The sequence below is a fragment of the Micromys minutus genome (assembly GCF_963924665.1).
Source record: "Micromys minutus genome assembly, chromosome: 28".
Taxonomy (NCBI): domain Eukaryota; kingdom Metazoa; phylum Chordata; class Mammalia; order Rodentia; family Muridae; genus Micromys; species Micromys minutus.
This window is the reverse complement of record NC_137963.1, coordinates 38,874,819-38,892,544: the sequence shown is the minus strand read 5'-3', so window position 1 is coordinate 38,892,544 and position 17,726 is coordinate 38,874,819. Positions and strand designations below refer to the sequence as shown.

The following is a 17,726-nucleotide window of genomic DNA, read 5'->3' as shown; positions in this document are numbered from 1 at the left end:
TGGCATCCATTATCTGACAAATTATATATTTGTCTCTCTTTTTATTTTGAGCTTTTCCCCAATCATAGCAAGATTTTTTTAATTACTCCTGATTAAGTAACACAGAACAAGTTTTTCCAAAGCATATGTAGTGTCCTTTATCTCATGAGAAGTCTAAGTTGCTATCCTGGGTAGTAGAGGGCTGAATGTCTGAACATGACCAGCAATCCTGGGTGACTTCTGACTGGGAATGATTAACTATATCCCCAGGTCTCTTCTTGTAGTACAGAGTCTGATTCCCCAAGTTCTCTCTGTTTCCCAAAGACTGGAATCTTTTTAAGAAATATTTATTATATATGAGTACACTGTTGCTGTCTTCAGACACACCAGAAGAGGGCATCAGATCCCATTACAGATGGTTGTGAACCACCATGTGGTTGCTGGGAATTGAACTCAGGACCTCTGGAAGAGCAGTCAGTGCTCTTAACCTCTGAGCCATCCCCCTAACCCCAGCTGGAATCTTTTAAAAGGAATTTTCCAGGAAGCTCCAGTTTCACAACCCCAGTTTTTGCAACGGAAACTCGTTGTTCCTGGGAACCAAGAAGGCAGGCTGCAGGGCATGCATGGATTTATAAACCCTGTCCTACCTCAGAAGATAAACTCCTGCTCTTCCCTCTCCACACGGCAGACACCCATAGACAACAGCAAGCAAAGGTCGAGATGGGTGTGTGCTGCTGCAGTCACGCGAGCTCTCACCCTCCCTGTCGCTGCGTTCCTCAGTTTCCAGGTCCAGACCTGAGGAGGGTGGGCATCAGCCCATGACTCTGTGTTCATACCAAACAGAAGGCTCGGGAGAAGGTGGAGGGCCAGGGAGTGGAAGAGCCCAGGGCCCAATGAAACCTTAACTTTAATGAGTCCACAGTCTGGGAGAAAGTCTATTTGACAGCAGCGTCAGTGGCTTCTGCTTTCTTTACCCCGGTGTGGCAGATCCGTGGTGTAATGGTAGCTTCCTCCATCACCAGAGAAGTGGAGAGAATCACTTCGTAGGGTCCTTTCCGGGATAGTTCTAGAAGAACACTTAGGCTATGTGCTTGACCTGGATTGGGTATCACTGAACTCAAACAAGGGATAGCTAGTGGTGGGCTTGGGGGTCAGCTGGGTCCCTAAGATGGTTTCATGACTAGCCTGTATGGAGAACTGGAGGGCCAGTAGTGACTTGAGAAAGGAATGGTTAGAGAGTTCTGCCAACTGCTGATCTTTAACCTCGGAGACCATAGGGGAGGCCTTCCAAACAATCTCATACAGGGTAAAGCTTTTCCTCTATGGGGCTCAAGGGGGTCTCAGAGCAAAGCAAAGGAAGAGGTCTATCCACCTTTGCTGGACTCTGGGTCACACAGGCACCACACAGCCAGCGTTCCGGTGCTCCTCAGAGGAGGGCCTCAGCGGCCTGGGGTGCTGTGAGTAGAGGTCTCGTCCAGAGTTAACTTCTTTGTTTTCATTAGTTTAGCTGCCTTGGCTCGTAGACAGGTGGGCCATCCTGTGGCTACAGGGTCCAGTTGTTTGGAAAAGTTCATCATAGAACATTTCTATTTGGGTTAAAACCTTTTTGAGGTTTTGAGACATCTGCCCGAGGGCTGGGGTAGAAGTCAGAACTGTATTAAAAGTCTTACATGCCTTTTGTTTAGTCTCGGTACAGTTTAGGGGTTTGGTGCACCCCTGCTTTGTGCTGGTGTATAGAGGCCTTGCTATTTCCACAAACTCTGGTACCCAGAGGCAGCAATACCTAGCTATACCAAAGAACTCTCAAACCTGTCTCTTAGTCTTTGGGGTTGGGGTCTGAAGGATGACAGGAACCGTCGGAGACAGGCTTCCTTTAGCCTCTGCCCAGCTGGTACAAACAGTTGGCAGCCTCTGATGTATGAAACTGGGCTTTCGTAGTCACCAGTCTGTGGCCCGAGGTCTGCAAGTCTTATAGCCACCCCTCAGTTGTCAGGGGGTTAATACTTAGGTTCTCATCCAGCAGGGTTGGAGAACTTTTGAATCTCTGGGGAAGCCTGGTCCAGGCATGTGGCTCACTGTAACTGCCCTTTGGGTTTGTCCATTTCAAAGCAAAGATGGATTGACCACTTCTGCCAATGTGAGGCTGAAAAATGCATCTTTCCGGTCTGAGACAGCGTGTGCCTGTTCCTCTGGGACACCCAGATGTGTGAGAATCAGAGGTCCTAGGTTTCTTCACAGGCAAGAGAGGTGTATCCCAGGGTGACTGGCAGGGCCCCAGGATGCCCGTCTCTCCAAGCCTGGCAATATGGTTGTCAGTTTCCCCTTTTGTTTCCAGGGTCATTGGGTATTGTTTAATCTGGATGGAGGTGGCTGAGCCAGTTGGCTGAACAATTACAGGAACTTGGTGTTGGGCCAGTCCTGGGAGGTCGGTTTCCCCTCACACTCCCAGGAATCTTTGTTCTCAGTTTGGGAGATAGTCTAACTGCACCTTTTGGTTGGAGGTAAAACTTTCTGCCAAGAGGTTTTCTTCTGACACGGGGTAAGACCAAACTTTGCTGGCATCTGTGAGTCTAACTGCATCTCATCCGCAGAGAAGAAGACAGCCTTCAGTTCATGCAGAAGGTCTCCTGGCAATCGGTTCTCCGTTGTCAAACACTTGAGCAGCCTCAGCAACTGGGACCTGCTGATACCTTTTCTTTCTTTTTTATTGGATATTTTCTTTACTTACATTTCAAATGTTATCTGCTTTCCTGGTTTCCCCTCTGGAATCTCCCATCCCATCCCTCCCCCCCCTGCCTCTATGAGGGTGCTCTCCCACCCACCCACTCCCTCCCACCTCCCTGCCCTGGCATTCCCCTACACTGGGGCTTCAAGCCTTCACAAGACCAAGGGTTTCTCCTCTCGTTGATGCCCGACAAGGCCATCCTCTGCCACATATGCGTTGGAGCCATGGGTCCCTCCATGTGTACTCCTTGGTTGGTGGTTTAGTCTCTGGGAGCTATGGGGGGGGGGTCTGGGTAATTGATATTGTTGTTCAAACCCCTTCAGTTCCTTCAGTCCTTTCTCTAGCTCCTCCATTGGGGGTCCTGTTCTCAGTCCAATGGTTAGTTGAGAGCATCTGACTCTATTTGTCAGGCTCTGGCAGAGCCTGTCTGCTTCAGTCCCTCTTAAAAGGAAGAACAGGGGGCTGGAGAGATGGCTTAGTGGTTAAGAGCACTGACTATTATTCCAGAGGTCCTGAGTTCAAATCCCAGCAACCACATGATGGCTTACAACCATCTGTAATGAGATCTGATGTCCTCTTCCGGTGTGTCTGAAGACAGCAACAGTGTATGTACTTATATATAATAAATAAATCTTTTTAAAAAGGGGGGGGGCCAAAATATTCACAGGAGGAAATACAGAGACAAAGTGTGGAGCACAGACTGAAGGAAAGGCCATCCAGAGACTGCCCCACCTGGGGAATCCATCCCATAAACAGCCACCAAACCCAGACAGGATGCCAAGAAGTGCTTGCTGACAGGAGCCTTTAAAATTTTCTAACCATTTCATTTTTTTTTCTAATATCTGGGATCAACTGGATGACAAAGGAAATCTTTTTAGCAGCCACCTGTAAGCCTTCTAAAAAGGCTTAGCAAAGGTTGTTTAAAGCTTCAGACCTTGGTCAGTGTTAGAAGAGAAAACCCGCTCTGTCTGGGATGCACTGTCCAGCCCCAAATCTCCCCACCTGGCCCTGGGAAGGTTTTCTATATTTTTAGAGAACAGCAGGTTTTGAGTCTTCCAATTATATGAATCATTGGTTGAAAAGCAGACAGAAGGCGACAGGACATACGTGACAACGACGACGACGTGTGTAGTGACAGCTGCTGGAGGGCCGAGGAGGCGGAGCTTCAGGCCGAGGAGGCGGAGCTGCAGGCCGAGGAGGCGGAGCTTCAGGCCGAGGAGGCGGAGCTTCAGGCCGAGGAGGCGGAGCTGCAGGCTGAGGAGGCGGAGCTGCAGGCTGAGGAGGCGGAGCCGCGGGGTCCTATCCTCACCATGAGGCTGTAGCAGCACGGGTGAAGGTGTTCATTCAGGGAGACCACAGCTGTGGCACACGCCGCCAGCTCCAGACCAATTTCCTGGCGAAGCTGGAGAACAGGATTGCTAGGCAGCAGTTTGAAGAAACAGTTCCAACTCTAAATAACCTTTGCGCAGAAGCAGAGCAGCTTGGGGTAGGCCAATCGTATCTTGAAGGCTGTTTGGCTTGTTCAACAGCATTACCATCTTCTTATGCATGGAAACTCATTGTGAGAAGGTCTTGAAGAAAGTCTTGAAATCCATCCAAAAACAGAATGAGAAGATATGTGCTCCCCGAGGCCTCCTCCAAACAGACCCCATTGAGAGAGGTCTTCAAGTTATTGAAATCACCATCTATGAAGACCGAGTGTGGGCAGTGGAAGATGACCCTCCAGCTGAGACCTTCGTCTATCCACTGGCCGATGGCAAAGTGTCCCTACCTCCTCTCCAGAGCGTTATTCTCCGGTCTCTGCTGCCAGAGCCACGGTGCCACACCTGGAGTGACAGCTGGTCACTCAGCAGCCACTCTGTGTCTCCCAATTGTGTAGAACCGTGTGATCTTTGGATTTATCTCCCAAAAAGTTCAAGGAAGCAATTCACTTTTTAAAATTCAAAGCCATTTAAAAACCAGGCAGTGGTTCAGCCCAAGACAAAGTCGTCTTCTCATCTGACACCAGCTCACTGGTTCTTCTCGTCCCTTGGGTCCGTGTCCTAGGAGGCTTTATAGTTCCACAAGTCGTGTCTTAGCTCAGTTCTTCCCTCAGATTAGTAACAGGCTTTGAGGGTGTGCTATGCCTGTAGTCCAGCTAACCCACCCCAGATTCCCCAGGCTACCAGCCTTGACAAGTTTCAGATCTCAAGATTGATTTCTACTGTTCAATATCAGAAGCTCCTTGAGAGAATATTGTATGTTACTTGTTTTAATATTGCGGTTATTATTAAAGCAGTATTTAATGCAATCTGGGTTATTTCATTGAAAGCATTTCTGTTCATGTGCATTACCTGGACATGTTGGGGAGCTGCTGTGTGTGTGTGTGTGTGTGTGTGTGTGTGTGTGTGTGTGTGTGTGTCTTGCTTGTTCATTTCACCGATAAGATGCACAAGTAGCAGATACTCTGCCATCAGATGTGCCAGCTCCGCCCCCAGCTCCTCCCCAGCTCCGCCCCAGCCCCGCCCAGCCCCGCCCAGCCCCGCCCCCAGCCCCGCCCCAGCTCTGTCCCAGTGTAATAAGCAAGTGTCCTAACCCCCTAATTCTAGTTTTGTTACAAATATGACTTAGGAAGAAAAATTAGGAGAAATAATACTGTATGCTGCTAATTTGTAACCTACTGATAAGCTCTGATTCATAGCCTCCTCACATAAGTTCAGGGCACCGAAATTTTTTGATTGACTCAAGTAAGTTTTGGCTTCGGTGTAACTTGCAAGTTCAAGTTAATTTTCCAGCCCTATTTCTACACACTCTGTATTGGACTGTCTTACGTCCTTCCTTTTAGGAGGTTGAAAGCACTTGTTTGGGAGAAGTTAAGAAATTTAAGGAAAGAACGAAGCAGTTACAAGTTGAACTTTTAGAGATATTGTAGGTGCTAATACTGGATTTAATCTTTCAGATTTAATTTGTTTTCTGGGCCTTGTAGTGAACCCCTTAGATCTGTGTAATAATGTAATTGTATAACTCTCATTTGTTCTTTTAAACTTGTTGCAATAATGTTGCCAAAATATTAATATTAATATTAACACATTTTCTTAAATTAAAAAAAAAAGAAAAGAAAAACAGACATAAATAACAAAAGACAAAGTAGAACTCCCTTTCTCCTTCCTTAGGGAAACGAATCCACCTCTCTCTCTCTCTCTCTGTGTGTGTGTGTGTGTGTGTGTGTGTATGTGTGTATCCCACTTAGTTGGCAGGGCCCCTGGATGAGAGGCCCAGCGCCTCCCTACCTCCACAGGACCATGAGCGGGAGTCAAAAAACAAACTCTGAGATTGGAACAGGCGGAAGCTTCTTGTATTTGTTTGTTTGTTTGTTTGGTTGGTTGGTTGGTTTCTCTGGGTGACCTGGCAGCGCCAAAAGGATTCAGGTCCCCAACAAGAGGGGCACAGCTCTTAAGCTAATTACACCAGAGAAAACCGCTGGTCAATACAGGGAAACCAAACTAGTGGAAATACATAGAGAGGCACACAAAGACACACAGTAAGGCAACTGATAGTGACCATCACACATTCATATACCTGGACAGATCCCTTAACCTGCCAACCAGGATGGGACTTGCCTGGCCTAACATTCACATCTTAACCTGCCAATCAGGATGTCAGTTTCCCAGGGATATATCTTTCTGCCAACGAGGATGTCAGTTCCCAGAAAGGCGCTGGGAACTTAAACTTTCTTTGACCCCCACTCAGAGTGGAAGTCTTATTCCAATGGCTTCTTACATTGGTGCAGGTGTCTCTCTTATTTGGGGTCCATCACAGAGCAGGTTATAAAGGCAAATGCCATGACAGCTCATGCATAGGTTCAGGAAGTGCCGCCTGGTAGTTGGTTTGGGTCCAAGCTTATTGTGGCTAACTATCCAAAGCCATTCTGACTGACTTCTGTTGTGATCGGCTTCCAAGAGCACCAAAGCACAGGATATAGCAGAATATGCAGTCAACTTAGGCATGAGAAAGTTTCCTAGTAACGGCACAAAATGGCAGGCTAGACAGGTAAAAGTTACCTAGGCCTTAACATTTTACTTAGGCATTAACATACTTAACAAGGACAGCTAACCAAAAGCGGGATTACAGAGACAAACAGCCAGACTATTGCTTTTAGAGAGGTTCCCGGAACTATGGACTTTGATGATCAGGCCTTTGTTCCAGTTTTGGCAGGTGGTGCTGCCTGTGTGTTTAACTTTACAGCCTGACTGGTTCTGGCATCATGGAATCAGAAATGCTAAGGTCTGAGGTTTACCAAAGCTTGGGGCCCTGTTACAATTCCATAACCCCTTTCTTATATCCTTGACTCTAAACCCAGAATGGTGTGTCTGAATCTGCAAAGCGCTGTTGTTTGCTGGGGTTGGAACCCCCATTTGGTTACATCTGCATCAACTTCTGTTTTTGATGGTTTTTTTCACTGCTTAAGCTTTTCCTTAACCCCCACCCACAGGTTGGAAGCTTACTCAGTGGGGTCTGACCCTAAGGTCACCATTCCGAGTGATCCATTCAGCATTGGGAAACTTAATCTCCTTGAGTCCTGGGCTTGGCCCCACTACACTTCCTGGTCTTCCTTTTCCCTTCAGGCTGTACTCTTTGCCTCCTCCTTTTCATAATATATCTGTGTAAGAGCGACCACCGATAACCAAATAGCACATATCTGTGTAAGAGTCACCACCGATAACCATATGGCATGGTCAATACTAGGCCATCTTGAGACCTCACCTGCCAATGCCACGAAGCCAGAACTCTTCAATTTAGCCTCAGAAAGATTTCTTTGGTACAAAAAGCAGCCACACTTTTCTCCAAAATATCATAAGGCCATTTGATAATATTCTTTTCCTCATAAGCCTCTTGAGCTAAGCCATCATAATCTTCATTGCTCTCACTTCTGTCTTCCTCTACATTCATACTAGTGTGGCCATTAAGCATCACTTAAAACATTCAGCCGCTTTCCTAATCTAAAGTCCCAAAGTCTAAATTTCACCAAAAAGCAGTGTGATCAGGCCTGTCACAGCAATATCCCACTCCTAGTACCAACTCCTGTTTGGTCAATATTCCAGTGCTTTGAGAAAACACCATGACTATGACATTTAATTAGATCCTACTTACAGTTTCAGAGGTTTAGTCACCACATTATAGAAGAAAATTTGCCTAACCTAAAGGAGACACCTACCAAGGTACAAGAAGCATACAGGAACCAAAAATAAATTCCTATAGCACATTATAAGACATCTAAACATCCTATACCAAAAAAAGGATATATTAAAAGCTGCAATGGAAAAAGACCAAGTAACATATAAAGGCAGACCTATTTTATTATCACCTGACTTGTCAATAGAGACATTAAAAGCCACAGGAACCTGGAAAGATGTTCTGTAAACTCTAAGCGACCACGATGCTAGTCCAGACTGCTATACCCAGCAAAACTATCAATCAGATAGAGAAAGATAAAGTCAAATTTAAGCAGTATCTGTCTACCAACTATCTTCCAGCTCTACAGAAGACACAAGAAGGAAAACTTCTATCTGAAGAGGTTAACAACACCTAAGAAAATGCAAAGAATACATAATCCCAGGCCAGCAAATCAAAAGAGAAAAAAAAAATCCACAACATAGCAACAAAATAATAACAGGATCAATAAACACTGCTGTATGGTTTGTACGTGCTTGGCCCAGAGAGCAGCACTTTTAGAAGGTGTTGTCATGTTAGAGTAGGTATGGCTTTGTTGGAGTAGGTGTGTCACTGTGGGGGTGGGATATAAAATCCTCAGCTGCCTGGAAGTCAGTATTCTGCTGGCAGTCTTCAGATGAAGATGTAGAACTCTCTGCTCTGTCTGCACCATGCCTGGATGCTGCTGTGCTCCCACCTTGATGATAATAGACTAAACCTATGAACCTGTGAGCCAGCCCCAATTAAATGTTGTCCTTATAAGAGTTGCTTCAGTCATGGTGTCTGCTCACAGCTGTAAAACCCTAACTAAGACAACTGCTCACTGATAATTCTCAACATCAATGGTCTCAATTCTTCCAATAAAATGACACAGACTAACTGATTGGACTTAAAAAAATAAAAAGATCTATATTTCTCCTGCATTCAAGAAACACACCTTAACATCAGAGATAGACACAATCTCAGAGTAAGAATGAAAAAAGCTATTCCAAACAAATGGACCCAAAAAACAAGCTGATGTTGTCATTTTAATACCTGAAAAAATTAGACTTCACACCAAAACTAATCAGAAGACACAGGGAAAGACACTACATACTCATCCAAGAAAAAACCCACCAAGAGGATATTTCAGTTCTAAACATCTATACACCAAATACAAGGCACCTAAGTTCATAAAAGAAACACCACCATAGCTAAAAATCATATATGGACCTCACACAGTGATAGTGTGAGAATCAATACCCCACTCTCTCGAAAACAGACAGGTCATCCAAAAACTACGCAGAGAAATGCTGGCATTAATTAACAACATAGTTCAATCGAAACTAAAAGACATTTACAGAACATTTAACTCAATATAAAAGAATATACTTTCTTCTTAGTGGCTCATAGAACTTTCTCCAAAACTGACCACTTACTTGGACACAAAACAAGTCTTAATAGATACAAGAAAATTGAAATAACAACCTGAATTCCATCTGACTACCAGGGACTAAAGCTGAATATCAACAATAGATTTTGGTTTTTGTTTTGTTTGTTGTTTTTTATTTGTTTGTTTGATTTTGAGACAGGATTTCTCTGTGTAATAGCCCTGGCTGTTCTGGAACTCAATCTGTAGACCAGGCTGGCCTCAAACTCAGAGGTTTGCCTTCCTCTATTTCATGAGTGCTGGGATTAAAGGTGTGTACCACCACTGCCTAGCTATCAACAATATCAAAACTCTTGAAAATTGAACAACTCACTCAATAAAAAAATGGATTAACACATAAATTAAGAAGAAAACTAAAAACTTTTTAGGATCAACCTAAATGTAAAAATGAAATCACAACACACACACACACACACACACAAAATGAAGGTGGTTCTCAGAGGCAAGTTCATAACACAAGTGCCTACATAAAGAAAATGAAGACATCTTTATATTAACAATATAATGGCACAACTGAAAGACCTAGAACAAAATTAATAAATTACACCTAGTAGATTGTAAAAAATAGTCAAACTCCGAGCTGAAATCAATAAAATAAAAACAAATAATTTTTTTACATAGACTCAATGAAATGAGTTGGTTATTCGAGAAAATCAGTAATATTTATAAACCTTTAGCCAAATAAACTAAAAGATAGAGAGAAAAGATTCAAATTAACAAAATTAGAGACAAAAAGAGCACATTACAACAAAGGAAATTCAGAGAATCATAAAGATATACTTTAAAATCTGTATTCCACCACACTAGAAAACCTAAAAGAAAGGGATAATTTTCTTGATGTATACTACCTGCCAAAGTTAATCCAGATCAGATAAGCAATCTAAACAGACACATAACCCCAGGAAAATAGAAGCAGTAACTAAAAGTCTCCCAAAGAACAGCAACAAAAAATAAAATAAAAATTCAGGACAGATAGACTCAGCACAAAATTCTATCAGAACCTCGAAGAAATAATTACCGTCAATACTTCCCAAACTATGACGCAAAAGAAAAACAGAAGAAACACTGCCTAATTTTTTAAATGAGACATAATTATTCTGATACTTAAACCACACAAAGACCCAACCAAAAAAAAAAAAAAAAAAAAAAAAAAAAAAAAAAAAAAAAAACCTACAAACCAATTTCCCTAATACACATAAAGAGCCAACAAAAAAAGAAAATTACAAACCAATCTACAAACATAGATGCAAAAGTTCTCAATAAAATACTGGCAAACAAAATTTAAGAACACGTCAAAAATTTCATCCAACATGATCAACTAGGCTGAATCCAAAAGGTGAAGGGACTATTCAACATTTGCACAAAATAAATGTAATTCCTTACATAAATAGACTAAAGACAAAAACCTTATTGCAAAGAAGAGCTATGAAAAAATCCAACATCTTTCCATGATAAAGGTTCTCGAGAGATTAGGGATCAAAGAGCCATACCTCAACATAATTATAGCATCAACTTAAGTGGAGAGAGACCCAAAGCATGTCCCCTAGAGTTAGGAACAAGACAAGGCCATCAGCTCTTTCCATAGCACCCAATATAGGACTTGAAGTCCTTACAGCCAAAGCAATAGGACAACTGAAGGAGATCAGGGGAAACAATAGGAAAGGAAGAAGCCAAAGTATCTTTGAATTCTACCTAAACGTTCTACCAAGAAATGTCTACAGCTGAAAAACACTTTCAGCAAAATAGCAAAATACAAAATTAACATGCAAAAAACAAGAGCCTTCCTATATACAAAAGTCATATGGACCGAGATAGAAACCAGGGAAACAAAACCTTTCACAATAATTTTAAAAAAAAAAAGGGGGGAGCAACTCTAATCAAGCAAATGAAAGAGTTGTATAACAAAAACTTTAAGACATTGAAGAAAGAATTGAAAAAGATAAGATATCAGAAGATGGAAAGGTTTCCCATGGTCATGGACTGGTAGGATTAATATAGTAAAAATGGCCATCCTATCAAAGCAGCGTACAGATTTAATACAATTCCAAAATTCTTCACATATGGAATCACACACACACACACACACACACACACACACACACACACACCACAGGGTGGATAAAATAATTCTGGATGATGAAGAAAGGCTGAAGGTAGCAGCATCCTCAGACTCAAGCTGGACTACAGAGCCATGGTATTAAAAACAGTGTGTTGTGGACACAGAACAAACATGCTGAACAATGGGAACAAAGTAAGAACCCAGACCTAAATGTATAGATCCATGGACACCCGATTTTTAACAAACCCAGACATACTCACTGGGAAAAAAAAGCATCTTCAACAAATGGTGCTGGTTAAACTGGATGTCTGCATGTAGAAGAATGCAAAGTGACTCATGTCTATGGTCCTGCAAAACACCCAAGTCCAGATGGACCAAGGGCCCCAACCCAAGGCCGGACACCCTGAACTTGATAGAAAACAAAGTGGGAAATAGCAGGAATGGCAGAGGGAAAGGCTTTCTGAACAAGAATATTATCAATACAGGTGCTGACATCAACAGCCTCAGGAAACCGAAAAGCTTCTGTAAGGCAAAAGACACTGCCATTTGGACAAAGAAGTAGGCTGCAGAATGGGAAAATATCTTTATCAGCTCCACATCTGACAGAGGGCTAATATAAAATAAATATAGAACTAAACCAACCCACCCCCCCAAAACTACAACAACCCCCCCCAAAATCAAGAAAACAAATAACCCAATTAAAAATGGAGTACAGACTAAATACAGACCTCAAGAGAGGAAACATAAATAGCATCTTTAATTATTTTTAAATTAAATACTCGACATCCTTAGTCATCTGGGAAATACACATCAAAACTGTGAAATTTCCTCTCACACCAATAAGAATAGCAAAGATCAATAAAACAAGTGACACTCATGCTGGTGAGGACGTTGGGTAAGGGAAACTGTCATTTATTAATGGTGGGTGTTGGGATAATCTTTTTGTATACTCTGTGAAGGTGTGTTTCTGTCCCTTTTCACCTGCCTAAGGCATTCTCTGATTGGCTTTAATAAAGATCTGACAGCCAATAGCTGGGCAGAAAGTAGAAGGCAGAACTTCTTGGTAGAGAGAAAGGGATTGTGGGAAGAATCAGATGCAGGAGGATTCTGACAGAGGTGGGAGGAGCAGGTACCAGTCTGAGAGGTGATGGGCCCTGTGGCGGATGTAGACTAGAATAAATGGGTTAATTTAAGTTAGACAAGGTAGTTGGGAGGTATCCAGCTATAGTGCCTACGCGTTTATAAATAATAAAAAAGCCCTGTGTCATTATTTGGGAGCTGAGGGGCTGGCGATAGGTGTGAGTCTAAACTATAAAATCATTATGAAAATCAGGGTGGCAGTGGCTCAGGAAACTGGGACTAAATCCCCCTCAAAACTCAGCTTTTCCACTCCTGGGCAGATAGCAAAGGTCTATATGCCACCATAACAGTGGCTCTCAACCTGTGGGTCACAACCTGTTGTGCTAAGTATTAAAAATAAGAGCCACCAACCCACGTCATTGGTGGCATCACTGAGTCATATGGCTCCAGAGGGGAATTTTCATATCAGTAGTGGTGGGTTCCGGTGTGGCACTATCACGACTCCAGAAACTTGTAATTTAACAATCAGATTTATCTCAGTAATGTACCTCAATAAATTTGCACTCCACAAACTGTCCGCACAATAAACTCAGAGCCAATTGATATGACGCGACCTGCCCACCTAGACAAGACAAACCATCCTGTACTAATCCATCCCTTATGAAATATTCATAACTACCTGTGGTTATTATAGCCACACGGAGATGAGTTTTCTTCATCCTCCATCTTGCCTCCCCCTCTCCTGGCTTCTCTCCCCTTTCCAGAACTCTGTTCCGGCCTATCTTTTCTTTTGTCCAATCACAGGCCTCGCCTTATCTTTTGCCCGCCCTCCTTGCATATTCCAACAACCCTCTTGGGGTGGTTGAATGACGCTTTCACATGGGTCACCTAAGATCATCAGAAAATACAAATCGTTATATTACAAGGACAAAATCACATCTAAGAAGTATAATGAAAATAACCATATGGATGGGTGTACCACGGCGTGAGGAGGAACTATATTAAAGGGTCACAGAATTAGGAAAGTTGAGAAAGTCGCTCAGCTGTGTCCATTGCTGCTTTATTCATAACAGCCAGTGTTACAGGACAGTTGGTGATTGTACACAAGAAACCTATTTGTTAGCAAAGCATGAAAGCCTAGAAAGATTCGTGTGTGTCAGATGCAGTAAGGTGTGTCTGGAAGAAATGCAGTTTGGGTGTGCCTCTAAAGGCCTAGACAGATAAGAATGCCAAAGAATTAAAAGTTCCTGCACATTTCAAGGCAAATTGCTTGGGGGAGGCCTGTGGCCTTTGCTCTAGGACCTGAAGCAAAGTCAGCTGGATGGCCTTGAGCTGCCACTGTGCAGGTAAAATGGTTTGGCCCCCACTGACTTGGCTTGGAGCCACCACCACCATGACCATGACTTGGCTCAGCCTGGCCAGGGTGTAAGGAGGAGCTAGAGACTTCTTTTATAGCAATGGACCTTTGAGAGAGCTCTGCTCGCTTTGCCTTTTGGGCTCTCTCCCTTTAGGCTTGGAAGAGCTTCATGGAAGGAGCTCCAGGTTAAATGAGGGACTCATTCTTTGGGCTAGTAGGAACCTCAGAGAAGCTGCTGGCAGGGCACAGGTGAAAGGGGATTCCAGGAGCTCAAAAGAGAGGTAGACTAGCTCAGTGGAATGACACAGATAGAAAGATTTCTAAAGAGCTAGCAGTTTAGTTGTAGAATCAGGCTTGTAAATAGACTTTTTGTATATAGTTAAGAAAGTAGTTACCTTGCTGAGCTGGTGGGTTTTTGCCACAGCTCCAGTGTCTTTATGGGTATAGATATTAAATAAATTTAAAAAGATAATTATTATAAGCCTTAATTGGAAACACGCTTGATACTTGCTGTCTGAGTTAGGGTTTCTATCGCTGTGAAGAGACACCATAGCCAAGGCAACTCTTACAAAGGACAACATTTAACTGGGACCGGCTTGCAGTTCAGAGGCTTAGTCCAGGAAGCATGGCAGCATCCAGGCAGACACGGTGCTGAAGAAGGAGCTGAGAGGAGACTCAAGTTCCACACTGGGTGTAACTTCATCTTATATATGAGATCTCAAAGCCACCTCCAGTGACACACTTCCTCCAACAAGGCTACACCTCCTAATAGTGCTACTCCCTCTGGGCCAAGTATTCAGACACATGAATCTAGGGGGGCCAAAGCTATTAAAATCACCACCTTTCACCACCTGGTCCCTGCAGCTTGTAGCCATAATTTACAATGCATTTAGTCTAACCGCAAAGTCCCCAAAGACTATCAGAACCTCTAAAAGTTCAAAATCTCATCTGAGATTCATGCAGTCTCTTAACTGTCATCCCCTATAAAATTAAAATGAAAAAGCAGATGGCATATTTCCAACATTACAGGACATACATTACCATGCCAAAACATCCTAATGAAGAAATACTGGACTAAAACAAGACCAAAACACACTGAATAAACTCTAAATTCTGCATCTCCATGTCTGATATCCAACTCCTGTCAGCTTTGTTGTCTGCAACACAATTCTTTCTCTTGGGCAATGTAGTTCTACTCCCTGTTAACCACTTTCCTCAGCAGGTATCCCATGACTCTGGCATCTCGAATAACTTGGGGTCTCCAAGATGTCAACTCCACAGCTTCTTGTTTTAATGTCTGGGATCCACACATAATCTTCTGGGCTCCCTTAAAGGGCTTGGATCATGTCTCCAGCTTTGCCTTTCTTCTGTAGCACTCCAGTGCTGTTTGGCTCTACTCCGCTGCTGCTGCTGTTTCTTGGTAATCATCCCATGCTACTGGGGTCTTCCTATATGCTGGAAGCTGCAACTAGGCTGCACTTTCGCTAATAGCCCCCCATAGGTCTCTTCCTGATGAAGCCTCTACTTCTGTGCATGACCCCTTCAGTCCTGGGCCTTCAACTACCACTGAGTCTACACCTTCACCAGTGGCTTTTCCTGGCCTTGAAGAGTCCCAAGCCTTGGCTGCTTCCCTTGACCCTTTCATGCCTTCAAAACCAGTACCACATGGATGCACATTCCCAAGTCTGGCTGCCAGCACACGGTCCTTGACCCTGTATCCGGAAACATATGGCTGAAAGCTGCTAAGGTCTGTGGTTTGCCAGGGTTGGAACATGACCCCCTTTTTCAAATACGCCTTTACCAGCTTTCCTTTTTTCAATGGTTTCCTTCACTGCCTAAGCCTAGGCATCATGAAACTTGCTCTGTAGACCTAGCTGACCTTGAACTCAGAGATCTGCATGCCTATATCTCTTGAGTGTTGGGATTAAAGGATCTTTCTGCTGAAATTAAAGGCATGTACCACCATGCCTGGACCTAAACTTCTCTTTAATTACTTTTTATTATAGGTCTTTATAAGCATGACCATTAATGCCTCAAGATCTGGATTAAATGTGTGTCTTCCCATCTCAATATCGGGATCAAAGGCTTGTCGTCTTCCTGCCTCACGATCCGGATCTCAGGTGCGACCTCCATTTCTAGACTGCAGTTCATCCCAGATATAGTCAAGCTGACAACTGAGAATAGCCATCACAATTCATCCCTTTCTGACTTGACGCACCATCATATCTCCTATGTCCAAACAACAACCGGGTCATAACAACACCTAACATGATGTAATGCCTTTGTACAATGCAAATGCATAGTAAATTTAGATTAGATGGCAATGTCCCTTTTCATAAGATGGAAACTTAGCTGGGTGGGATGTTGCCTCAAAGTCAACACTCTTTTAATTTCACTTAGTATCTTTAATCTGTCTATCTTCCTGAACACAGGATTTAGCTCCATTCCACTTCCTGGTGACCCTTTAATCCTTGGATCATGCATTTTTGTATTTTCCCTTTCTAAGCTTGCTACATTTGATCAAAATGCTCTTGGTAAGAGTGAACTACAGGGCAGAGCCTATGCTGGGCCTTTTTTGAGACTTCCTTTGTCAGTGTAATTAATCTGAATCTCTTTACCTTAGCTTCAGGCAGACTCTTCAGACAAGGGCAAAAAGCAGCTACATTCTGCATCAAAGTAACAAGAACAGTCTCCAGGCCACATCCTAAAATTCACCACTGAAACCTCTTGAGCCAGACCCCCACAGTTCTAGTCAGTCTCCGGCTGTTTTCCATTGCTTCCACTAGAATTGCCCACTGAGCCCCACTTAAAGTGTTCTACCGTTTTCCAAAATCCACATTCCTCCTAACAAAAGCATGGTCAGGTCTATCACATCAATACCCCAGTGGCTGGTACCAACTTCTGTCTTAGGGTTTCCATTGGTATGAAGAGACACCATGACCAAGGCATCTCTTATAGAAGACAACATTTCATTAGGATTAGCTAACAGTTTCAGAGGTTTAGTCTGGGAAGCATGGCAGCATCCAGGCAGACATGATGCTGGAGAAGGAGTTGAGAGCTCTATGTCTTTGGAGATTTTTTTTTTCTTATACTGCTTTGTTTGGTTATGCTTTGTGTTTTGTTGTTGTTTTTTTCTTATTTTTCTTTTTTTAAACTTTACTGGTTTTTTTGCTTGTTTATTAAGGTTTCTAATTTTGAGTTTTTATGGGTTTTGTCCTCCCCCCCCTGTATGTGTGTGTATACATGTTTCTTTTCTTTTTAATTTTATGTATATGAGTACATTGTAGCTGTCTTCAGACACACCAGAGGAGGGCATCAGATCCCATTACAGATGGTTGTGAGCCACCATGTGGTTGTTGGGAATTGAACTCAGGACCTCTGGAAGAATAGTCAGTGCTCTAACCACTGATCCATCTCTCCAGGCCCCCACGTTTCTTGTGCTCTTAGTTTTTAAAATTTTATTAATTTTCTCATGTCATCTTATTCTTGTTCATCTTTATTTTCCTGGGTTTTTTTTTTTTTTTTTTTTTTTTTTTTTTTTTTTTTTTTTTTTTAGATTTTATTATGTATACAGTGTTCTGCTTACATTGCAGAAGAGGCACCAGATCTCATTACAGATGGTTGTGAGCCACCATGTGGTTGTTGGGAATTGAACTGAGGACCTCTGGAAGAGCAGCCAGTGCTCTTATCCCCTGAGCCATCTCCCCAGGGCCATCCTATTTGTTTTTTCTTGTTTGGTTTTTAAGAGAGTGAGAAAGGAGTGGAGTTTGAAGGGGGAGAAGGGGGGACCTGGGAGATGAGGAAAGGAAGCCATAATTGAAATACAAATTTGAAATAGTATGAAGATTTGATTAAAAATGTAAAAAAAAAAAAAAAAGTAGGGGGGGTTGGTGAGGAACCACAGACT

The 17,726-nt window shown here is 43.0% G+C and overlaps 1 pseudogene across 1 annotated transcript; it reads left to right on the top strand.

The window, feature by feature from the left end:
• Nucleotides 1-699: 699 nt before the first annotated feature.
• LOC308438831 (golgin subfamily A member 7-like) lies at nt 700-4,422 on the top strand (annotated as a pseudogene). The gene is made up of 3 exons: nt 700-703; nt 3,791-3,987; nt 4,041-4,422. The product of its transcript is annotated as a golgin subfamily A member 7-like (transcript).
• Nucleotides 4,423-17,726: the final 13,304 nt, after the last annotated feature.